General features: G+C 36.0%; 1 long non-coding RNA gene and 1 pseudogene across 1 annotated transcript in view; one reads left to right on the top strand and one right to left on the bottom strand.

Annotated features, from left to right (window-relative positions):
- Positions 1–8,025: 8,025 nt before the first annotated feature.
- The window catches only part of LOC134477296 (uncharacterized), a 212,566-nt gene continuing 196,817 nt past the window's right edge, over positions 8,026–23,774 (bottom strand). Inside the window, exon 13 of the long non-coding RNA XR_010049256.1 lies at positions 8,026–9,426. This is a non-coding gene — a long non-coding RNA (uncharacterized LOC134477296). The remainder of the gene's footprint in view (positions 9,427–23,774) is intronic.
- On the top strand, positions 22,726–23,693 carry LOC100727352 (large ribosomal subunit protein uL10-like; annotated as a pseudogene).

Here is a 23,774-nt window from a genome sequence, read left to right as displayed (position 1 = left end):
GGGCATCTAGATAGTTTCATTTAATTCGAAGAAGACTTCACTGTTATTTCAAACTTACATTTGTTCAACCTGTATCTAGTGAACTTTCCATATTAAAGGCTACTGCGATACACCTCTCATATGGCAACAAATTGGACATAACTGCTTTATCTTGCCTTGCTCACAGCTCAAAGCAGAAATAAGGCAAGGATCTATTCAGATGTGGGCTAGGAATGATACTGCTCACTTCATTTCAAAGCTTTGAAATATGGGTGTCACTAAACTCTTGAATAAGCTAAGTCTACCAGGTGCTTTCTCGTCTAAGGATGTTCTAGTCTCAATCTCATTCCTCCTTGACAAATTTTAGCTAGCCTTCAATGTCAAGGTTCCTGGTGATTCTTTGTAAATCACCTTTGATTTCTGTTTTCTGTCCAGTCTCATGGTACTTATACCTATTTATATCTGCTTTATCTAGTCCATAGCCACCAGCCACTTGTAGTATCAAATCCTTGAAAGAAGCTCAGTCTGCGCTATAACTGGAAAAAAAATGTATGTTGGGTTTTATGGGTCAATAATTTCATTAATTATAAGCTGAAGTGATAAAATATTACATAGCAGTTTAAATCAAAATAACACTAAAATTCAGTTTGCCTGTTTCTTTTTACTTTATTAACACAAGGATCAGATGATTTGAAATTACATATATGGCTCTCATTTTTACTTTAAATTGTACTTCCATTGGACAATGCTGATTCATAGCCTAACTCAGTGTGTGGGCTACACACCAAGAATCATTTGCTTAGATTTGCAATTAGAAAAACTGCTTAGAAATGCAAAATGTCAGGTCCTATTATTGACTTCCAGAATCAAATCTGCATTTAATCAGAGCTTCTTGTAATTTATTTTTAAAAAATTTTAAATTTTGGTATATTTTATTAATTTTGATACCTTAAGCATCTATAGTGACAAGGCCCACTTGTTATATTTTTAAATTTTATTTAAAGAAAGACTAAACAAAACAGAAAATAAGTAGAAATAATACATATGTTCAGAGAAAAAAATAAACAGTAAGAAATCACTAGTTAATGTTTACATATTGTTGCTTTACAAATAGTTGTTCAAGATACAAAAATGGAACATGTAAAGTGGGAATTCAAATAGCAAGACTGCAAACAGATTTGTTCAACTGTCCAACAAAAACTTAGTAACATGGTTGTCAATCCTATACACTTAAATATACATGCAGTTATTCATATCTTCAATTATGTTGAGATTGAATAAATGCAAGCAGGCTAATATCACTCTGAACAAAGAATAATACTATTGCTGGGTTTCACATTATGACACTCCAGGATCAGCACTGGGTATTTTAGTGTCTCTTTTTCTTCAAAGTATCTGTTCATGTCATCATGTGTCATAAGATCAGTTTTCAAAAAATGTTCATAGACTCTACACATGCATGAGTATTAACAGGTATTTCTATCCTTTGTATATTAGAGGGAGAAACAAAACAAAGCAAGGCAAAACAAAACATATTCCTATAAAGACATGAAATGGAAAAAAAAATCTAAGACCATTGTACAAAGAGTTTTACCATGGTTCCTGTGTTGCCTCTTGTAATCTCCAATAGAATTGGCTATATCATCAGACATAGTATAACTGAATATATCAGTACATAACAGTATTAATAAAAACACAACTTTGTATATAGTATAGAACTTCAAAAACCAGAAGTTATCAAACCAGAATGTGTATCACAGAGTCTTGTCACCTTCAGTGTAGTTGCCTATACTCTCAGACTTGATACTATCAATCATATCAGTTTTGAATAAAATTTTCTCTGCCTCATTTCTGTTATGCTCTTTTTTTGCCATCAGTTTTATGCTTATCTGTTTCATTCTGTTTTCTGCTTCATTCATTGAGGCTTCTCTGCCACTGTTCCTGAAATGTTAGAACTTTTCTCTCTCACTAGAATACCCTGCAGTATTCTCTGTAGAGTTGAATTGGTGTTTGTGAATTTCCCAAGTTCCTCTTTGTCTTGGAAGCATCTTGTTTCTCCATTAATTTCTAAAGACAGTTTAGCAGGGTATATCAATCTGGGCTGGAGGTTATTTTCTTTTAGGACTTGGAATACTTCGCTCCAGGCTCTTCTTGACTTGGTGGTTTGTGTTGAGAAGTCTGCCATTATTCTGATGGGCCTTCCTCTATAGGTTATCTGTTTCTGGTTTCTAACAGCTTTTAATATTCTGTTCTTATATTGAATTTCTGGGATCTTGATTATTATATGCCTGGGTGTAGCTCTGTTTTGGTTGTTGGTGGCTGGAATTCTGTATGCCTCATATATCAGAATATCATTTCCTTTTTCTATCTTTGGGAAGTTTTCCTTAATTATTTATGTGAATAACCTTTGTAGTTCCTTTGTGTGTACCCTAGCTTCTTATTCACATTCTTTATTCTCAAGTTATATATCCTCTTGTTGTCTTCTAGCCTTTGTATTGTTACTGCTTGTTTCCTTGTTATTTTTATAAAGGTTTCCCTTTCATAATCCCACATTGAAAAATTGTCCTCCAGTTTGGATAATCTATCCTTAGTTTCCTACAAACTGATTTTCCATCTTTCCATAGAGTTTTTAATTTCCTAGTGATCTCTTTAAATCTGCTTCATGTATTCTATTTTTTTACATTCTTCATCAAATGATTCTCTCCCTTGAGTTCCTCCCTTCTTCCTTCTGTGTCTGTGTGAGGGGTGCTTAGTATCTCTTTTATTAATCTTATATCTTGCTTTACTTGGCTAAATATTTCACTTTTGAACCCATCTATGAGGTCCCAAATATCTCTTTATGTTCACTGGCACTGTGACTGATATTGCATGTTTGCTGTTCTCATTCTCCTTTGTATTTACCTGTCCTGGGTCAATATTCTCAGGGTTGGGACCTGGGGGCTTTTTTGTTGTTGCTTCCTCTTCCCATCTTTTTTGCTTCTTCCAGGAGGCCCCAGTTTATTTCTTTGTTGTTTACAATTCTTCTGGAGCACACTGGCTAGATGACCTTACCAATTGCCGTGTGCTGGTGAGTTGCATTCAGGGACAGTGTATGCTGGCTGGCCTTTCCCCTCTGGATCAGTCAAGCTGCTGTGGCTTGCACTGTATTACTTTGTGCTGCCTCCCCTCCGGATCAGTCAAACTCCTGAGGCTTCACTGGGTTAGTGTGGTTTGTATGTGCCACTGCTGTAGGACTTGATTTCAGATAACCCATTGGGTCTCAGCCAGGTCATGTGACCCAGGCCTAGCTCACTCCCCCAATCCTGTTTGGGAAGGGAACAATTGACTAAAGTATCTGCTGCCCCTTGTACTTGCCAGTCCTGCCCGGTCCCAGAGTATCATCTGCCAGAGCCCCCCTATTTATGGAATGGCTCGACTCCCATCACTCACCACAAGTTGATGTAAGCACCCTTCCAACTCAGCTCTCTGTTTGAATTGCCAACCCCTAAACTCAATGTAACTGTGTCTCCAGGGAGTTGAAGCAATGGTCGTGGCAGGACCACGGCAAGTCATGGCAGGACCTCAGATGGTTGGCAAGTCACTTTAATTTCTTCTTGGGATGAGAGAATTCATCTCCCTCTGTTTGGGGCTCTCCATTCTGTATTATGTTGAATTCTAAGTTGACTGTCTCAGGGAGCCTCTGTAGCCAGTTGTTATCTATCTGTCATCTTTGCTCCTCCTCCCAAATTTCTCGACTTACTTGTTAGTAAACCACAATTTCTGTTTCTTGTATAAAAACCTAGTACCTATCATAGGTGATAAAACACTGAATAAATTACTTGACCATTTAAAAATTATTCTTTATGAAGTCTAATGGTTCCACCATTTTCCTTTCAGATTGTGTTTGCAACACATAGTAATTACATTCATCATAAGGAATCAATACATATACATATCAAATCTTTATCATTTTCACTTCCCTTTACATCATTTTTATTCCCTTTATGTCTCAAGAAATTTTGCTCTGTGCTTAAAGTTATATATGTAGAAAATAATATGACTTAATTATGATTTTAGACTCATATAGCAGCCCTTTATGACAAATTTAACATTAGAGAGTTGAAGGAGTAGCCACACATAGTTACATTAATAAAAAATTATTATAGTTTTTCTTTCAGCAGAAATCCAACTGTTTAATTTTTATCAGTAGGAAGTCATAAAAATATAAATGCTCTTTGAAAGGACAGAGAACTATAGATTTATAGTATTCCAAGTCAAGTGTGATGTTCAAAACTATTTTGGAGACCTCTTTCACAATTAATTATCAAGTGATGCTTCTGGTATGGACACTAAGAGCAAGGAAAAGAACATCTATCATTTTTTTTTTTTTTTGGAAATGGTGGAGAAATGTAATGCATCTATTGAAATATTCTTGTCCCTAGGACGTTTTATTTATTTAAAATATTCCCAAGGTTCCCCAAGCTGAATTTCAGATGCTAAGGAAGTTAGGAAGCCCGTGATTTTATATTAGAGTTTCAGTGTTAATTTTATTTTGAAGTAAGCCCTCATAGCTGAACTCAAAAGTAGAGTAGGGTAATACATATCTGTAACTCCAGCACTCTTGGAGCTTGAGGCAGAAAGATCCCAAGTTCAAGCTCACACCTGGACAAGTTAGAAATGTAGTGGACTGTGCCTCAAAATAAAAAATAAACAATTTGAGATGTAGCTCAGTGCAAAAACCCTGGCTTCAATCTCCAGTATCACAAAAAAAGAAAAGCTGTAGTTTTGATGTGCAACCTTTATATTTTCCATTAGCCGTAATACATCCCCCTACTACTACATTAATTGTTGTAATCTCCCTGTGATATCAGGAAAATGTACTGAAGACATCCACACTTCTTTGTGGCATAGAGATCTAAGAAGTTTGGAAAATTTTGGCTTTCCCAGTCCCCTGTAGAACATGAGAACCACTGCAACATCTCAAGCTCAGTTTAGAGAAGGAAAGTTTCCCTGAAGTGCAGAAAAATAATATTTATTTATCTTATCAGTGTAAGAGAAAATAACGGTGGGGTGATGGACAGTTCAATAATTTTTTTTATGGGCTTCTAAACATTATTTCTGTGTGCCACTGTCATTGCCGTAGTTCACTGTAAAATTTCCAAATGAACATAAGTCCTCTCAGTTTTTCGGTGTGAAGAATATCAGTTTTACTTGTATGAATTTATATGTGGTAGAATAAGATGAGCAAAAAATATAAATAACACTACTGAGGTAGTAATTAAATACAAGAGGTTAGAGGAGGTGTCACCTACCATGGAACACTCTCCAAAGGAGCACAGTGGAGAATCCAGTATCCAAATGCAATTCTCATCTTGTGATACTTTGTACTACACAAGGAAATAAAGAATAGTAGAGGAAAGAACTATGAGGGAATTTTTGCACAGAATTGGGAAAACAAACTTTAACAATTACCATTACAGGAAGATGAGAGGCTGAGGTGTGTAAGTTGAAGCAGGATGAGAAAAATCACCCTAGGATGATCAGAACCCTGGACTACTGGGGCTGGCGAGACTGTGAGGAGAATGGTTTATTTCTAGCATTGTTCTTTCCTCAGTGTTCTTAGCACAATGGAGCCAATAATTTGGGGAACATTTTGTAGCTAGTAAATACCAATTGCCATTTTGGTAGCAATGGAGACAGGCAAAGAGTTGTAGGCCAACATTATCTGTTTTAATGTTGACTGTAATTCTGGTCTTTGATAATTATTGCTTTTTTTCTTTAAAAAAAAAAAAAAAACTAGCTTTGTTTTTAGCAGCAGTGTGCATAATTTATTGCCCATGGCATATCAATTGAAAGAAAGTTAAAACTTTAAATACTGGCTAACAAAATGAGAGCCATTTTATTACACAAAGGAAATTAACAAAAATAAACAAATACCCACAAATTACAAGGCTTACAAGGCCAGTCTATCCCTTTGTTTTGTACATTTTCAAACTACTTTAACAGCAGGAAACTCTCTTAGGTTTGCAAGACTGTTAAATTCTTTGCAATTCCTACTTCTGACCTTAGTAATGAAAAGTAATCTGCAAGCTTTAGTTTTCTATCCTACTTACATCTCCCAAATATATAAGCCTATAAAACCTCAGCCCAGCATGCAGGTTTTCCTACTTTTGATCTATTGAAGTCAATTAAGTAGTTAAAGATCATTTGCACACAATCTTAAGCTAAATAAACAGAATTTCCATGGCCCATTTCAGCCAGAGTGTGTAAGAAGAAAATATCCCAAGGATATTCTCTTGTGGGTAATACAAATACAGATAAAATAGTAGATGAAATATCCAATTCTTTGGATGATAGCCTTGTAAAATGCATTGATATTGCTAGAGTTTCTACTTGAATATTATAAGAAAAGTTATGAGGAAGATCAGGTACTGATCAGAACCTGGTCTCTGCATATTCTCTAGTTATCCTTTATTCTGAGTAGAATCTGGCTCTCAAATGCTGTCCCTTTGCTTTTATCATAGCTCTTGTCCTCTCAGTCAGTACATGGATGAGTGACCATCATGCTTTTCATCGCTACTTTCAGACGAGAACTTCCTCTTCTTGAAAATAAAAATCCCCAACCTTAAATCTCAGTAGTCTGTGTCACCCTGCTCTTCATTATTCCTGTCATTCAGTGGCCTTCTCTACCTTCCTACTCAGCTCATTTCTCCTCATTTCTAAAAAATATGTTCATGCTAACTCTAGTCCTCATCCTGTCTTTCTTTTTGGTGCTTATGTGAATGATTTCTTCAACTAATTAATTGATTGCCCAGTGCTCTAGATTTTTCCATTACAACTGGTACCCTACCCTAACATACCAGTGTCTCATGATCAGCCTTCAAACTCCATCATCACCATAATGAAACTTCTAGTTACATGTGCCTCCTTCTGCTAACCGCCTCCAAGCTTTGCAGTTTCTTTAAGCATCTCAATCCCAGGAGGATCTCTAATTCCAATTGTCCTACAACCTTAAGATACTTACTTTTCTCCTTACCTACTTTAATCTTCAGTCTTCTGTAAATCACCCAGATCTCTTCTGTGGTGGATGAACTAATGATCAACTTGTAATACCCTGCTAACCTGAATCAGCATGGTTCTGGGTGTGGAAGGCCCACCTGAGCACTGCTGCTAACAGCATAAAAGGGGAACAGGAGGGAAGGATGGCACGCTGTTGCTGGAGGAGTTTGTCACGCTGCTTTTCTTGATAGGAACTTAACTGTTCACACCATCACAGGAGCTCCAGTCCTCTCTTTCAGGGAGAATGACTCAGGTTCCCTTTGAGGATACTCTGGTCCTTACTTGAGCATTGTCTTCTGGCTCCAGTGAGATCCCTCAGCCTGCTGGCACAGATCTTTCGTTTCGCTGGTGTAAACTTTTTAGCTTCCACTGCTGATCTTTAGGCCTTCCCAGGGCAGATCCTTGGAACAGACTTTCATGAGACATTGTTGTGGGCTCTAGGCCTCCAGCTAGACTTTTGAAGGGGGTTGCTATGGGCTCTAGGGCTTCAGCTGGACTCAGGAAAACACTGCTGTGGGATTCAGGCTTTCATCTGGGTTCTTTGGATCTCTAGTACATGAATAGATCACTTGTACTCTTCTGCATTTGATTTTTTGGGTGAATATTATAAAATAATCCTATAAATTGTATGTCCTATATTAAATATATTGCCTTATAAACCCCTAACTGCACCTTTCTTTCCATTTGCTTTAAATTCCTAACAAAACCACAATCCTACCTATAGTCAGCTCTCAACCTGTGGTAGCTATATATTCATGCAGTTAAATGTGGTTGGAGAAAATTCCAAAATAATTTTGATGAGTCTCATTATTAATTTATTAATTTCAAGTAGCAACTTAATGTTAACAGGCAATCATATCTTATATATTACATTGTATTTTATAATATCACATCATAGATTATAAAAATGCATATCTCAGTTGAATTATACATCTCTGATGTGTTTATTCATCTGCTCTTGTATGACTATTTCTTACTTTCTCCTTTTTCTGGACATTCCAATGTCTCTTTTGCTATCTTCACCCTCAACTGATAACCCTAGCATCCTACTTCACTGAAGAGTCAAGGCAGTCATAGGAGGAGATCTGCAGGGTCCCGGCACAGTTTCCCATGCTTCTTGCTGACTTCATTATTTCCATTGGGTGTATTAAGATAATGTCCATTCTCACCTACTCAAAAACAAGGCAGTTCTCCTTATGATTTTCAACCTCATCCTATTTTTTTCTTTACAGGATTTCAGTATGTTTTCCATCATACATATATGCCGCTATTTCTCTCAAGTTAGAAACAAATTTTTAAAATTTCTTTACTCCATTTTTCCCTAACAGTCATTACTCCATTATTAAATTCATTAAAACAACTATGTATACTTATCTCTATTTTTCCATTCTTTCTTAAAGTAACCCCAGTCAGATAATGCCCCACCCATCCACCCAAAATACCTCTGTAAGTTTCACCATTACATCCACATTCATATCAAGTAGTTAAATCTGATCTTCTTTTATTTCATCCATTCAGCAGCATTTAAGAAGAAGATCGCTTTTTTTCTCAATACATTTTTTTCTTACCTTATGTAGAAACAAAGTTTCTGGAGTATTTCTTCTAGCCTATTGGTCATTTCATTTTAGTTATTCCACGCATTACCTTGGCTCCTTTCCTCCCAATGTTGGAGTGTTCCAGGACTCAGTCCCTAGTATTTTCTTCTTCTTATTTTTCTACACTCCTTTGTTATCTCATCCAGTTTCCTAACTTTAAGTAAAGGTTCTGATATCCGGATGAGAGACTTGTTATTCTCAAGAGTACTTTGTAATTTTTACAGATACTTAAATGTATGAACACTGTCCACATTTGATGAGTGGCAGACAGAAGGCAATGAAGAAAAAGAGTGACAGTGTGGAGAGTGTCCCACACATGTAAGTTCCATGAGTCAGATAATAAAGGAACTTGAAGGAAGCCCTGGCTAACAGTGTCAAAACTTTGTAATATTCTTGGAAAATAAAACTGACAATCATTTATTTATTTTCAATCTCTTTTTAGGAGATGGCTTCAGTTTTCATCTAGACATAGCACAGTATTTAAAAGCATAGGCTCAGTGCAGATGTGGAGAAACCAATCTGCCCTCCCTCTGCGTCAGTGACCTGGAGACTGCTTCCACTATTTAGTTTGCCAGGTGTTTCCAGCCCAAAGACCCTTACCCTTATGAAGAGATCACCAGGCCATTTCCTAACAAAAGAAACACACATTGAACCAAAGGAGATTCTGATTAGATAAAAATATGGAGTAGTCTAGAGCACAGGAGATCTGAAATTCACAGTCAGTTACAAGTCCCGACTTCTAATGTAGTCTGGTTTCAGATGCAATTTTCCCAGGATGGAGAGAGCTGCTGAGGCCGAAGTCATCAAGTGGCTCCTAGGTGAGGGAACAAAAGAACAGAGCAACTCGTGTTGCATAACTGTCTCATGACATAAAACTGATAACTTGACCTTCCTAGTTGGATTCTATAACCCCAGGTTCACTAGATTAAAAAACAGAAGTTAATAATTCCAGGGCTACACTCTGCTATTTTGTGTCACTTTGAACAAGATACTTGACCTTTTGGCAGCAGATATTTTTTCTTCTCTATAAAATTATTATGAAATTTTGCCACCTATGTCTCAGCAATTTTGCTGTTGCTGAGTTTGGTGTGTGCACATTTCCACAGTGTGCTGGTGAGCGTATTATTATACGGTTCCAAAGAGTTTAAGTTCATGAGGGAACTCATATGCACAGGGCATATGCATTATAGTGTTTTGGATGGCTAATCATATCTGAAGTTTGTATTCCTAGAGCTGTCTCCTAGCAATACAGTGCTGAGCACAACAGCATACATACACACATAGAAGTGGCTGCTAATGCTTAGTTATAAAATGCATTTTCATTTTTGTTTTTGGTTCTACATATTGAATTGGTTACCAGACAGCAAATATACTGAAAATTTGCTTCAGTAAAAAGTGCAGAGTGAACTCATTACAGTAGCTACACATAGTAGATGAAACTGAATCCTTTTCTTACACCATGTACAAAAATCCAATGTACACTAATCAGTGTAGATTAGTGAATGAAGTGTAATTACTGAAATTACAAGATTTATGTTTATTACTAAATTAATAGAAACCAAAGTCAAAAGAACAAAATACAGGGAAATTTCCATGGCATTGGTCTACACAAAGATTTCTCTACTATAATATCAAAATCACAGGACACAAAAACATAAAAAGAAAAAAAAATGACATTATCTCACTCTTGTAGAGTGATATCAAAATTAAAGAATTTGTGCAAAGCAAAATAAAGAGTACAGTGAAGTTATAACCTTATTTTTTATTGTTTGTGTATGTGTGTGATATTTTTACTACACACCTTTCTACACACGTTTTATATTTCTGACATTACAAATTTACACTTTTATGTTGCATAGCTCTTAACAAATCATTGTGACTATTGTTATTTTAAATAGTTTTGCCATATACTGAACATTTGTAATATATACTCTGCCTTTATTTTATTAGATTATTCAGAATTTGATTTTATACCTACTTTTACCAGTGAGTTTTAAATTTTGATTTCTTTTTGTGTTACTAATTTATGTCTTTTTCCTTTTACCTTGAAAGACTAACTCCCTTTAGTGTTTCTTATAATACAGGCCTGATAGTAATAAACTTTTTCAACTTATATTTGTCTGGGAAAGCATACCCCCTACATTTCTAAAGGACAGGTTTGCCGGGTGCAGCATTTTTGATTGACAGTTGGGACTTTTTTGTTTATTGCTTGTTTTTTCCTTCAGCACTTTGAATATATCATGCTACTTGCTCCTGGCCTAAAGGATTTCTGCTGAGAAGTCTACCACCAGTGTGATTAAAATTCCCTTATACATGATATGTTCTCTTCTCTTTCTCTCTCTCTCTTTCTCTCTCTCTCTCTCTCTCTCTCTCTCTCTCTCTCTCTCTCTCTCTCTCTCTCCTGCATTCATGGTCATCTCTGTTTTAAAATTTTTTTTCTGATGGATTGCAATATATCTTGCTGCAGTGTTGTTTGCTTCAGTACTATTCTAAATCTAATTAGAGATTTCCAACCCCATAAGTGGATATTTGTATCTTTCCCCAGATGTTAACTATTTTTTGCTACTATTTCTCTAGTATGTTTCCTGGGCCTTTGTCTCTCTCTTCTTTTTCTAATGTAATTCAATTATTTGCTAATATGTTGCTGTCTAATAAATTCTTAAAATCTTTTAAATTCACTTTTCAGTTTTGTTTTTACTTTGTAACTTTGTATTTTAAAATAACCTGTGTTAAATTCACAGATTTTTTTTTTAGATTGGTCAATTTCTAGTAAGATTCTTCAATGTATTTTTTATTTTGTTACGGTTCAGCTCCAAAATTCCTTTAATAATTTAATTACTTTATTCTCTGATAAATTTTATCACTTTGTTGTTCATTATATACCTTAATTTGCTGATGTTTTTCTCTGCATTTTCTTGAAATTCATTTAGCTTTCTTTAAAGTAGCGATTCTGTACCCTTTGCCAGATTTTATAAATCTCTATCTTTTTATAGCTGCTTAGTGAAGCTTAATTAGTGCCCTCATAAAAATGACTGCAGGGAGTTTGACCACCCCCTGCCAAAGACACAGCAAGATGGCTCCTTGTAGAAGCAGAAGTAGTCCCTCGCTAGATAGCGACTCTCCTACTTCGATATTGGACTTCTCAACCTCTAAAACTACAAGAAATAAATTGCAAAAACCACTCAGTTTAGGGTTTCTGTTTTGTTTTTTGGTACTGAGAATCAAACTCATGACCTCACGCTTGCCAGGCAGGCACTATGCTACTGAGCTATACCCTCAACTGTGCTATCTTGCTATGCCAGCATGAACTAAGACAACAAGGAAGACAAAATACATTAAAAAAGGAAAAAAATGAAATAGTTCTCCTTTATGCTAAATGAAATCCTCTTCACTCCACTTCAGTACAATTAGATAACACCTCGTCAAAGAGAGTGATGAGAGGTTCATCAGTACTCTTTATGGAAAATAAGCCTAAATATTAGTGATCATAAATCAAAGTGACCAGCATCAAGTACCCCATATATTCTTAATTTCTTCTGGGAAAACAGGTAAATTTAAGTAGGAGCAGGTTCCTACATAATTTCTTATATATCTATATTAAGCTCAAATGTGTTATGATTTCTTGGTGGCATTTCAGACTCCATTTACCTTCAAATTGTATCCAATGCCTTATATCTAAGAAATTACACTATGATATTTACGATAAATAATAGACTTCAACCTGGTCATGTATTAATACAGAATGATGGAATCTTAGACCAGGACAGTGTATTGGCAGTTATCTGTTTATCGCTGCTCATTTTACAGATGGAACAGAGGCCAGGGTTTTTTTTTTTTTTTTTTTTTTTTTTTTTTTTTTTTTTTGACCAATCAGCACCTTAACAGTGTGGAAAATTCACCTCCCTGCCCTCTTGGGCACACTCTCTTCTCTCTGACATATACCTTTTCAGAATTCATTTCTTGTAATCCCCAGTTTTGAACACAGAGACTTACATTTGGAAAAATTTGTGTGTTAAATTTTATTGGAGGACCAGACCCTCGGCAAATTCAAAGTAAACCTGGGATGTTCATCCGGTGATTTTTTATTAAACATTTGACATTTATCTTATAGAGGTGAGTTTATCTTACCACCGTTCTTCATTGGAGTCATGGGAAAATAGCAGCACTTATTGTGTGAAGGTAAATATTATGGCAAGATAAATATTAACTTTTGAAGAAACCATTCTAGCTTGTTAAAAAATCACAAATGGTGTCAGTTGTTTAAGGTTTATGCTTTCATAGCATCTCTATGGACGCAAGAGTTTCCTGAACTAAATCTGTTTTCTTCAGAGATTTAATACTGGGGGAAAGGTATCAGGCACTTGATTCAATAGGAAGGAACCTCACAGTAGCAGCCCACAGCACACAACCCTGTAGGGATTCATCTACGGATATGTGACCTCTCTCTACATAACTACACTTCTTTAACTAGGCTCATCCTTTCTGGGTCTCAAAAGACTGAGTCTGAGATACACAGAAATGCCTCCTGACTTAATCCCTGACCTCACGGCTTGGTAAGGCCTATAGGTCATCTAGATGCTGTTTGCCCCCTTGTAACAGTGGAGCATAGTCATACTAGGATCAATAATTAATCTACCCCTCCTCTCTCACCAGACCCAGGAAGGAACAGTAGAGGGACATCATATTGCACTTTAAGCATTAGCTAAAACAGAATATTAACTATTTGGTAATGCTTTATAAGCCGTTGCCCACATGATAAAGACCTTTCCATCTCACTTTTCTTCTCTTCCAAAAAGAGTTGCTTGTCTCATATTCAAGTGATCACTTATTGAAAGGACCCAGAGAACACTGTAAAAGACTCATTATGCAAATACTTACAATAAGATTCTAAAACCAAAAGAGTCCACCCATGATAAACATCCTCTGACTGATGACAACTTGCTTTTCTCATAAATATGAAGTGTTATGAAACACAAGATGTGTGTTTAAATTTTTAAAAACAATGACATTAGTTCCTCCTCAAAATACTCCCTCCTCCTAAAAATACACGCATCCTATTGTTCTTGCCACTTTCGGAAGCAGTGCTGGAAGTTCTTTTATGTGAGTATATTTAGTTGCCCTCTTGTAGCTGCATACAAATGTCCTGAATTCATTCAAAATATTACAGCTCATTGTCATTTTAACTTTGGGAAAGAGACACAAGTCACAGTTCATGGTGCCAGACCCAGTGAATATAGTATCTATGAGTGCATACCTTAGTGTTCTGGCTTTGTTCCCATCGTACGACTCTTGGCAACACTATGCATTGTATTTTTTATTGTACCTCACCAAGACACTTATGAAAAAGGACTTTCATAACTGATTCAGAAAGTGACAATAACAGCAGGATATGTGTGCCCAATTTCAGGGGGAATATTTTGAGGGGATTTATAACAGCAGTATTTCTTTTGTTATAACAATTTATTAAAAATTTAAATATTCACCACAATTTCTATTATGCCTTCTGTGGTTTAGGATTATAGGAGTTTCCTCCCAAAACAGGGAAGAGATAATGGTACACAGAAGCCAGAATGTGGTACTTACCTGAGTATGTAGAAATTAGCTTGCAATACACAAAAACGTTTGTCAATGTGTAGAATGAGTGTAAAAGACTGTGTGTGTGTTCATATGGAACTATTTAGGAAACAAATAGTTCAGGGAAAACATTTCCAAAGGAACTAAGAAAACTAGCTAACCTGTAATGCCTTAATGACTGTGGGTGTTTACTAGAAGGAAAAAAATAAAAATGATCAAACAAGGGAAACATGCTGTATATTGATTATGGTCATGCTGTTAAATAAGTATGCAGAGTTTATCTCAATAATTTACATACTTTTATTTCCTTACTTTGCATATTTTTTAGATTCAAAAAAGCCCTTAAATGTAACTCACCTTCTAGTGAATACCCCATACATTAAAATAACGTCTATTTTCTTTAAATAAGTTCTTTAAGAACTACATCTAGAAACAGAGACTCATTCTTCTAACCTTCCATGAGCATTTTTTTTTTTTTGATGGGAGGTATTGCTCTTTAGAAATGAACAGTCTTTTAACTGGGTAATTGGTAGAAAAGAATATTAGTGATGACTATAATGAATGGGTAACAAATAGTAAAACATTTTTTTAAACATTACATACTGAATCCAAAAGGAGATTCAAATGAAGAAGTTTCTGGAAAAGTTTGAACAACAGTACATCCCTGGAATCAGTACACAACTTCCCTAAGAGACTATTTTTGGAAAGCAGCATTCAGTTGCAGACAAAATGTTGCCTGTTTAAAAGAGAAAAGGCCTATCACTTTATAGTTTTGCCTTATGCAAGTTGAATAAATATAGACAAAGCAATGACGATTTCCCAGACTCATGAAAGAGATCTGTTCACTGAAAGACCTTGTGGCGATAATGTTGTAAAGTCTATTGTTTATGTAGAGCATTGTGGAGATACCAGCTAAGCGGAAGAAATGTAAAAAGAAGTGCAATGCTCATCCCGGAGGCCAGGCTGCTGGAAAATGAGAACAATATGAGACATGAGTCTCCTGAGATTAATGAGTTCAGGAGGGTTCACTTTTGTTACAAACTACAAATCGGGTCTGCTGTGAGGTAGTTTCAGGTTTGGAATTTAGGGCTCCCCAAGGGTTCTGTTTCAAAGAATGAACAGATTTCTATAATGACAAATGGTTGAAGGTAATACATCAAATAATATCTTTATGTGCATGGTTGGGTTTTAAATCATTCTTTCTTGAGGAGAAAACTTAAATGACAAATTTTAATTCAAATGCCATAGGAAATGTTTGAATAGTAATTTTAATAAAAAATAAAGCAGGTTCAAAAAAGAAGATGCACACACCTTTCTATTCTAGTTTGATGTGCACAAGAAATACATGTTTTTGGGTACCAGGAATTCTGTTCAAAAAGGAGAAAACTTGGTCAGTTTTAGGACTGTGAACATGTTCAAAATTCTTTCATAGTAAAGCTTTTGTCGTGTTGATAAATAAACCCTAGGCTCTTGTGGAAGTAGTTTAAACTTAAAGTGACAAAAGATTACCCAGGCATCCACAGTGCTAGCAATAAAATGGTGGCACACAGCATAGCTAGATGGGTAAATATTAAACTGATACGTTCAGGCATAAGGAAAGAGGAAGGTGCTTTCCAGACAGGAATCACAGCTATCTACAGCCTAACCCAAAACACTTACAAAGAAACCTTTACAACATATCTGAGATTCATTTAATTCAGTGGATTAGTACATCTTGATTTCCTAAATCCTCATTTCTTACTGATGTCCAATTCCTTGTTTTTTTCATCAGATACACTGATACATCTCTACTTGTGCTTTGCCTATAAAAGTGAAATACTTTGACTTATTGGGTTTTGGGCTAAATATAATTATTGATCAGTTGCGTGTGTTTGAGGTATTCTAGGGAATACTGGTTGGGGGCTGGAAATAAAATGGCAAAAGAGGCAATGTGTGTTTTTAAAAATATCATCTCTTCTTCCAAAGAAATCTGACTTCCTTCTTGAAATCTTCCCAGTAGGAACCATAGAAAAATGACAGGGAGCTGCTGGTTGGTTTTTCTTGCTGCTAAAACATATGTTGTTATGTCATGTCCTAAACAGAAAACTGAAGCATCCCTTTCAAATTCTCAGCACCGCTGACACTTCCAACAAGTGCTCTCGTATTGGTTTTGGTCTTATCTGTTCCTAACAGACAGCCTCATGCCTTGGAAATTTGACCTGAAATAAAAATTCAGCCCGAAGTATCTCCTGTCAATTGCACAGAAAATAGGAGATGACAGCAAAGTCACTTCTGCATGCTGAATTAGATCTCTTCCCAACATCTTCTAATGTCATTATTAGCACTCAAATACACTGTGTCAAAATGTGTCTATGTAGGGAGATGGACTGGGCAAAACTGAGATTCTTCTTAGTCAGTTTGACAAGCTATTTTTAATACATAACTTCTGCATAGAGAATTATTTAGGAAGGGCACCTAACCTGTCGCAGAGATTTAAAGATAAAGATATTCAAAGAGAACACATACAGTTAATAGGGAGTCAGTTTTACAATCCAGTTGCAACGAGCTGATTCTACTTGTGAATAAGGCCATTACAAATTTGGACTTACGGAATATATAGTCCAAGCAGTAAACTCAACTTGGAAATAATCTGAATTTCAGTGACTTACACATGATAGTTATTTTGATTTAGATGTTTCCATAAAAGATGAAGTTTCCATGGCTGTGTTCTATGTATTTTAAGTTGTTCTGAAGTATGAGATGAATTTATAATTGAGCAGTATCTTTAATTTATTATAGCTATACTTCAATGGGGTAATAGGTAAATGAACTTTGGATTTTCACTTGTTTCCACTACTTCATGCCCAAAGACCTAGTTGAGAGATGTGGATGAAATAAACTTAGTGAAACTGTTTGACAACTTATGTGCTATGTAGTTTCCACACATGATGACAAAGTTAAAGCTCTTGTGCCTATACAGAGAAAATATAATACATGGAAACATAACAGACTTAGATACAATAAGAAATAAAATGCTAACATATTCTCTCAGAATTTTAAAAAAATGAAGCATTTTATTTCAGACAAAGTGAGTTGCCTATTATGGAAGATACCCAGCAGTTTGGTATGCTCCAAGGTGGAATAAGCATTTGCAATACTTCTGTCAATAGAATTCACAGGTCCCTTTCCTGGAGCCCTCCCGTATGTATGATTGAATCATTTTTGCCATATAAAAATAAGTTGAGGCCATTTCTAGTCAAGAGAAATATATGTGTAATTTCCAAAATTCTGAAGAAAACAGTCTAAATATTTAGTTAAATACCATTAGATAGAGCAACCTCAAGTACGTTATATAACTAGTCATACAGCTGATCAGTCACATAATTTTAAGCCTCACTTCTCAGTACTCAGTACTCATTACTGTTTTTCAAATGGTCTCTCGCCTTTTGCCCAATTTTTATTGCTTTGCATGCAACTAAACCTAATACCTAGTACTTGTCCCTTGATACTGACCTAAGTTTCCAATTTTACAACAAAAGTTCACCCGGTATTCTGTGGAATTCTGTGAATAAATCTACCAGTCGATCCAGTCTCATGGCAAGAAATTCACCTTGACTGCATCCATACAACTAATACTTCTAGTCTCTCATGAACAGGAACTAGACATCAGAGTAAGAACTGGCTAGTAAGCTCAATATCCAACATATATTTTAATGAAATAATGGTACTGAGAAAAATGACTGTTCATATGTAGCATATTGAACTAGACTCATATATATCATCATGTACTACACTAAAATAAAAATGTATCAAAATATAAATGTTAAAGCAAAAAAAATCTTGTGGAATATAAACTTGATAAAACTCTTGCAAACATAGGCTTAAGCAAGGACTTTCTGAACAGAACTCCAATATTATAAGAAATAATACCTGCAATCAACAAATGGGAACATATTAAATTAAAAAGCTTTTGCACAGAAAAGGGGACAATGAACAGAGTGAAGAGATAACCTACAGAATTGGAAAAAGTATTTTTCAGTATTCTTCAGAGATGACTATATCAAAAATACATAAAGAACTAAAAAATTAGGCTCTCAAAGTAAAAAATGGACAACTGAAATGAATAGACATTTTTCAGAAGTACCACTGGCCAATAAATACATGAAAAAATGTTCAACATCTCTGGCTATTGGAAATATTCAAATTAAAATAACACTGAGGTTTCACCAAACAACAAATACTGATGAGATTATGAGTAGAAGGAATGATAAGAATGTAAACTAATACAACCACTATGGATTCCTCAAAAACCTAAAATGAGAAATTCCATTAATCACAGATATTGGCCATTAGCATCTTTCCAAAAGAGTTAAAGGCATTATATAATAGTGCTGCATACCTATCTGTGTATATCATAGCACAAATTATAATAGCTAAATCTTGGAAATAGTCTAGATGTTCAGTAAAAGGTGAGTGGATAAAGCAAATATGGTATTTATGTAGCATGCAGTACTACTTTGTCAATTGCTATAACTATCTTTATATATACATACATATATTATATATATATATATATATGAGATAAATGCCTAAAGAAAGTGTAGTATATATACACAATCAAATATTACTGAGACAAAGAAAAGAATAAAATCCTGTATCCATAAAAATGATGTCTTCTCTTCATAAAAAATAATGAAATCCTGTAATTTGTTGCAAAATAGATGGAACTGGAGGACATCATGTAAATTAAAATAAGACAGGCACAGAAAGACAAGTATTGTATCTCTTCACGTATGCACTGAAACTAAAATAGTGGTTCCTAAAGAAGAGAGTAGAATGGAGAGACCAGGGACAAAGGGAATTTGGATAACAGGTGCCAAAATATATTTAGATAGGCGAATGTTCCACAATATTGTTTATAGCAATCAAATATATTTTATGAAGAACTAGGAAAAGGAGTTCAAAGATTTCAAACACAAGAATGCAATAAATACACAAGGAAATATAAATAGTAATTATCCCAGTTTCATCATTACACATTGCATTCATTTAGTGAATTATCACATGGTACTCTTAAACATGTAAATTTATTGCATGCCAATAGTGTGCGTTACCAAAAGAAAACACAGATCAAATTAAAAACTAAAAGCCAGAAGGGTCACAGGGAAAAAGGTGAGATTGGACCAAGAAACTGTGGTTCCCACATACTGTCTGAAGAGAGTCTGAGGTGAGCATTGAGAGTTGTAATAGAAGAAACCAGGCAGAGACATAAAAGTAAATATTTGCTGGTCAGAATGACTGAAATGACTACTGGCCCAGCTGGATTGTAAAAGTGAGGCTTCCACACAGGACTCCCAGAGCAGAGCTCTGGCTCCAGCCCTCATCTTTGGTTTCATTGTGAACAGATGAATTTGTGACAAGCAGTCTTTGCTGGTCCTTTAGTAATCATTTCCTCTCCAGATCTTCCTGATATCCTCCCCATTCCTCTAGTCCAGGCAATTAGACACTGCATCCTGAATGATTATAGCATTCCCTCAAATATGCCTCCATCAGTACTTGGCTCACCACATTGTCATCATCCATCTCTGCTTAACTTTAGAGTCTCTGTTTGCAAGGACCATGCCTTAAGCCCCTCATTTATGGCCCTGAAGACTGCGTGACAATCAGTCAGTGAATAATTGCTGAATGAACAAATGTGTGAATGAAAATCTTATCACTTCATACCTGAGCACAGTGTTCCCTAATGGCTTTTCCGTAACATATTACACTTCACTTTTGATGAGTGTTTATGTTATACGTTTTACTTTTCTTGAAATTGGGATTTTTTTAAACAAAGGATACATACTTTATAGTGTTGGGTTTCCTCCTCCCTCCTCTGCCACATGTACAAGTAATTATTAAAACTGTGGTATATATGTTATATTATAGAATGAAAGAAACAGTATACTTTTAAGAAAGGAGAATTTTAGAGTGCAAAACTATTCCAAAGAACTATTTTTCACATACAATAATCATATGTATTACTGGAATATAATGCGATGTTTTGATACATTGTATAATGATCAAGTCAGGGTAATCAGTATTTCCATCACCTTAAACATTTCTCATTTCTTTTTGAGTAAACACTGACATATTTTCTTCTAGTTGTTTGAACTATACAATGCATTATTATAGCTCCCATTTTATTGGCTGAGTGCTTAGCACTAAAGAGTATATAAGCTGAGCTCTTCAGATCTTAACTGTTGTTACCGCTCTTCTGCATGCAGCAGAGCAGTGCTACCAGAAATGAGAGTGGCTCTTACATCCTAACCCTCAAGCATGTGCCAAAAAATAGCTCCTCACATGCATCTCATGAAAGTGAAGTAGAAAACAAGACAAAGCTTTCAAAAAGTCGATTATGAGCCCAGCACCAGATGTAGGTCAAGGTCATCAACACCAAACTGAGCACACGCCAATGCCTGTTCCGATTCCCGGGCTCTTATCTGTGTTGCTTGCACAAGAGGGCTTTTCTCCCCTGCATGATAACATCGCTTTTAATGTGCTTCTCCTCCTTTCCCAGATGTTTTTCTGAAGTGCTGGACTATCTTTAATTCATTATTTGTTTTTTAATGTTTGTTAGTACATTTTTGCATTACATAATGACTACATTCATCATAAGAAGTTGTTACACATACATTTTAATTTTTACTTCTCTTCCCTCACTCAGATTTTATAATTTTGTTTGTTTTGTACCTTTACATGATTTATCTTTCTTTTCAGATGTACATAACTATAATATTCATCATAGGGAATTCGTACATGTACATGATTTATCTTTATTCTTTTTTTCCCAATTCCCTCCTCTTCCTTTACTTAATTTTTAAAATGATACATAATAAATATATTCATAGTGGGGTACTGGTACATAGATGTATCACATGCAGACTTATTATTTCAATATTATACATAAAGAAATTGAGCTCTAGAAGATTGTATATCTTGCCCTCCAAAATTCCAGTAAACATAGATTAGAGACACAACCCCAGGTTTGATTATCAGAACAGTCTCACTTTATTAGAAGGAGGATGAGTCCAGTACACGTGGTCAAATATACCCTGCATACTTCTTTGTGTTGAAATTTGAGGTGCTACCACATTTTATAAGCAACTTTCAATCTAGTTAAATAAGGTTTAATTCAAAATATTACAGGTAGTGAAAACATGTGATATAACATTTGTGAAGGAAAAATTAAATTCTGTAGCATTATGAAGCTAATAACCCATCATTCAGAAAGGTGAACAGTGAGACCAATTCTCATGATTTGCAGATCAAACAAAAAGTCATGGTCCTTATCAAATAGCTAGTTAGTGGGAGAGACAGTCAGACATTCTGTCATTTCCCTAGCTTCTTATGGAAATCATATTTGGTTTTCAACTCTGGCATTTTATACTCCTATAAAAGTTTCTGTGTGCACGAACCTTTGGTCCAGTGCAAAAAATATTTCTGTATTCTGATTTTGTCATGTGTGGCTAAAAAGCAGTTGTGGCTAGACAAGATTACTTACTCATCACTATGTATTAGTGACTGTAAATCATTCAGAAAGTGTACAATGCAATTAACAGATGAACTGATGTCATATACCCTTGCTTTTACAGTTTTAGGAGTGCTCAGAAAAATGCAGAAAAGTTTAAATTGGGAGGAACTAATAAATTACCTTGGGAAATGCTTGTCTATTTTAATAGTAATAACAATAATGAAAAAGCCAGATGAGAACACACCAAAGACCCTGCCATCTCCCTTGAAATTTGGTCTCTATTTAGTAATCTTACTAATGTGGAAGTTTCAAAGATTGTCTCTGTATAAATTCAAGGAGCACTGAGCTTTCATCATTCATCAGTGTTATTCTACCTTACATCACGTGGTTTCATGCCCTCAGATTTCAGGGGGCTCCTTCACTTTTTCCACAAAGACAGCATGATTGTATGTCTTGGCTATTCTGGTTCTGAGACACCATGTCTTCGTGAGCAGGGCCTTTTGTAATCTTTGTAGGTCTATTTCCCACGGCGTTTTGTTGTTTCCTTGAAACTTAGCAAGGGGTGATCAAAGTATATGGTGAAAATTTGTTCTTCAAAATTTACTATAGTAAAAGTTGCATTGTCATTAATCCCTTTGAAATACTCGCCTTAGCTTCCAGCACACTTAGCCCATCCTTCTTGCCACTTTCTGAAGCAGTTCTGCAGGTCTTTCAGGACTGCCTCCATGAGATGTAGTAAAAAATATGTTGAATGCTACTGCTTCTGCATGTCATGCAATGAGAAAGACAGGCTCATAAAAGCATTTTATGTGTACCCCTCCATTTTACTCACCAGATCTGGAATCATGATACTTCTTGTTCCTATCTAGAGTAAAATGATCATAAAGATACGTTTTCAGGACATAGAGGCAGACACAACAATGCAGCGAAAGGCACGAAAGATGCTTTCAGAACTGCTTAAGAAAGTCACAATTACTCTTTCCAGGCATTCTTGCCAGAGTGACATCACCTTTAAACCCTTTGTGGCAACCCCGAGGTATTGCTATGATGCCCAAGGAAGACAAGGTGACCTGAAAATCCAACTACTTCCTTAAGACCATCCAGCTTTTAGATGATTACCCAGCATGCTTCATTGTGGGAGCAGACAACATGGGCTCCAAGAAGAGGCAACAGATCTGCATGTCCCTTTGTGGTGCTGATGGGCAAGAATACCATGATGTGCATGGCCATCCAAGGGCATCTGGAAAACAACCCAGCTCTAGAGAAATTGTTGCCTCATATCCAGGGGAATGTGGGCTTCATGCTCCCCAAGAAGGACCTGATTGAGATGAGGGATATGCTGCTGGCCAACGAGGTGCCAGCTGTGGCCCATGCTGGTGCCACTGTACCATGTGAAGTCATTACGCTAGCCCAAAAAACTGGCCTGGGTCCTGAGAAGACCTCCTTCTTTCAGGTTTTAGGCATCACCACTAAAATCTTGAGGGGCACCATTGAAATACTGAGTGATGTACCGCTGATTAAGACTAGAGACAAAATGGGAGCCAGCAAGGCTGCCCTCCTGAATATATTGAACATCTCCTCATTCTCCTCTAGGCTGATCAGTTATCAAGTGTTCAACAGTGGCAGCATCGGCAACCCTGAAGTGCTTGCCATTCAGAGGAAATCTCATTCTTGCTTTCTGGCAGGAGTCTGCAATGTTACCAGTGTTTGCAGATTGGTTACCCTACTGTTGCATCGGTGCTCCATTTTATCATCAGTGGGTACCAGCAGGTCCTAGCTTTGTCTGTGGAGATGGATCCCACCTGCCCACTTGCTGAAAATGTCAAGGCCTTCTTGACTGATCCATCAGCATGGTGGCTGCTCTCCCTGTCACTACTGCCACCACCGCTGTCCTGCTGGCTGCAGCCACCCCAGCCAAGGCTGAAGCTAGGGGAGAAATGGAGGAGCCAGCTGATATGGGATTTGGTCTCTCTGAATGTTCACCCAAAACCAAACTATTCAGCCTGTATGCTTGACAAAAAAAAAAAAAAAAAAAGAAAGAAAGAAGAAAAGAAATAAAGGCATAATTTTCTTCAGAAAAAAAAGAAGAAAAAGAA

The sequence above is a fragment of the Cavia porcellus genome, unplaced genomic scaffold (assembly GCF_034190915.1).
Source record: "Cavia porcellus strain 051 isolate PalLab524CR breed Dunkin Hartley unplaced genomic scaffold, mCavPor4.1 scaffold_1, whole genome shotgun sequence".
Lineage (NCBI taxonomy): Eukaryota > Metazoa > Chordata > Mammalia > Rodentia > Caviidae > Cavia > Cavia porcellus.
The sequence above is the reverse complement of the archived record's forward strand: the minus strand, read 5'-3'. Positions and strand labels throughout refer to the sequence as shown.